At 51.4% G+C, this 2,657-nt stretch overlaps 1 long non-coding RNA gene across 1 annotated transcript; it reads left to right on the top strand.

The window, feature by feature from the left end:
* The first annotated feature begins 209 nt into the window (after positions 1 to 209).
* Positions 210 to 2,657, top strand: LOC147580361 (uncharacterized). The gene is made up of 3 exons (XR_015252825.1): positions 210 to 378; positions 1,248 to 1,359; positions 2,183 to 2,657. It is a non-coding gene; the product is annotated as an uncharacterized LOC147580361 (long non-coding RNA).

Here is a 2,657-nt window from a genome sequence, read left to right on the forward strand (position 1 = left end):
GAAGCCTAGGGGTACTAGTTCCTTGCCAGTCTGCCTGGAACACCCCCTTACTGCTGGTCAAAAAGCCTCACACAAATGACTACCGACCGGTACAAGACCTCCGGAAAGTAAATAAGAGGGTCCCGGACATACATCCAACTGTTCCCAACCCATATACTCTCTTGAGCTCCTTGGCGCCTTCCAGGATCTGGTATACTGTACTAGATTTAAAGGACGCCTTCTTCAATCTGCCGCTGGCACCCCAGAGCCAACCCTTGTTCGCCTTCGAGTGGCATGATCCGGAGGAGGGCTACAGTGGGCAACTCACCTGGACACGGCTACCTCAGGGATTCAAAAATTTACCCACCATCTTCGATGAGGCACTACACGAGGACCTGGGTGAGTACAGAAGGGAGCACCCTGGCCTCACCCTTCTACAGTACGTAGATGACATCCTGATTGCTGCCGACACGGCCAAAGACTGTGAGCGAGGGACCCAGGACCTGCTGGCTACCTGGGGGCCTTAGGGTACTGGGCATCCATGAAGAAGGCTCAGATATGCAGGGAGAGGGTAAGTTACCTGGGATATATCCTGGAGGGCAGACAGCGGCGGTTACCAGATGCCAGAAGAGAAACTGTCCTAAAGATCCCTACTCCCACCTGCCGAAGAGAAGTGAGGGAATTCTTAGGATCAGCCGGCTACTGCCGCCTCTGGGTTCCAGGTTTTGCTGAGATCGCCAGGCCCCTATATGAAGCTACCAAAGAGGGGAAAACATTTAAATGGGCTGAAGAAGAAGAAACTGCCTTTAATCAGTTAAAAAAGGCCCTCCTAAGTGCCCCAGCCCTGGGCCTGCCAGACATTACGAAGCCCTTCCACCTCTTTGTAGACGAACATAAGGGAATAGCAAAAGGGGTTCTAACTCAAGCCTTAGGCCCCTGGAACTGCCCAGTGGCTTACCTGTCTAAGAAACTAGACCCAGTGGCTGCCAGCTGGCCGCCATGCCTAAGAATTATTGCAGCGACAGCACTCCTAGTCAAGGATGCAGACAAACTGACACTAGGACAGGAAATCTGGATCACGACCCCACACACCATTGAAGGGGTCCTGAAACAGCCTCCGGATAGATGGATGAGCAATACACATATGACTCATTACCAGAGCCTCCTACTCAACCCTCAACGAGTGCGGTTCCACCCCAGTGCAGCCCTCAATCCTGCAACCCTGCTGCCCGACCCTGACCTAGGTGCTCCATTACATGACTGTGCAGGAATCCTGGAACAAGTACATGGATTCTGGACGGACCTGACCGACCGGCTCCTCCCTGATGCCGAGGCTACTTGGTTCACTGATGGCAGCAGCTTTGTGCGAGACGGACACAGGTATGCGGGTGCAGCGGTGGTCACTGAAACGGACACCGTATGGGCGGAGGGTCTACCCTCCGGAACGTCAGCCCAGCGAGCAGAGCTCATAGCCCTCACCAAGGCACTGATGCTGGGAGCTGGAAAATGGTTTAACATCTACATAGACAGCCATTATGCATTTGCCACAGCTCATATTCATGGGGCAATTTATCAGGAGAGGGGGTTACTGACGGCAGAAGGACGGACTATAAAAAATAAACAGGCGATACTTAACCTGCTTACGGCCTTATGGCTTCCTGCCAAACTAGCCATTATCCACTGCCAAGGGCACCAAAAAGCTGATAACCCAGTAGCTAGAGATAATCGAAAGGCTGACCAGGCAGCCAAGGCAGTAGCCCTTACTCCAGTCCCCACCATGACCATACAACTACCGGACCCGGGAGACCCAGTTTTACCAGACCAGCCCAAATACTCCCAGGAGGAGTTACAGCAGATCAAGAAACTCCCCATGGCCCAGGAGATAAAAGGATGGTGGTATACACCTAACAAGGAGCTTGTGCTGCCAGACCAGCCCAGAGTCTCAATATAGAGCACATGCATCGGTCTCACATGGGGGCCTGAAAATTAAAAGACTTAATCCGACATGCCGGAATCAAGATTCACCAACAGGACACCAAAATAGAGCAAGTTGTATCTGCCTGCAAGACCTGCCAACTCACCAACGCAAGAGCCACATCAAATAAAAAAGGAACCAGGTTCAGAGGCACCAGACTGGGAGCCCAATGGGAAGTCGACTTCACTGAAGTCAAACCAGGAAATTATGGTTTTAAATATCTTTTAGTATTTACAGACACCTTCTCTGGCTGGGTGGAGGCATACCCAACCAAGCATGAAACGGCTCAGACGGTGGCTAAGAAGCTACTAGAAGACATCTTACCCAGGTATGGTTTTCCTGCCATGGTAGGATCAGACAATGGACCAGCTTTTATCTCGCAGGTAACACAGGCAGTAGCCAAGGCGGTGGGGGCAAACTAGAAATTACATTGTGCTTATAGGTCCCAGAGCTCAGGACAGGTAGAAAGAATGAATAGAACCCTAAAAGAGACCCTTACCAAATTAACCATGGAGACTGGCGGGGACTGGGTGACTCTCCTACTGTACGCCCTTTACTGGGTTAGAAACACTCCTTACACTCTGGGTTTTACTCCCTATGAGATCATGTTTGGCAGGCCACCCCCTGTTATTCCCAGCCTTCGAGCTGAACTTATTGCTGAGTTTAAAGATCAAGAACTTTTTCTTTCCTTGAGCGGGCTCCA

This window comes from Puma concolor, chromosome B3 (genome assembly GCF_028749965.1).
Source record: "Puma concolor isolate L17-30 chromosome B3, mPumCon1.1.hap2, whole genome shotgun sequence".
Classification (NCBI taxonomy): domain Eukaryota; kingdom Metazoa; phylum Chordata; class Mammalia; order Carnivora; family Felidae; genus Puma; species Puma concolor.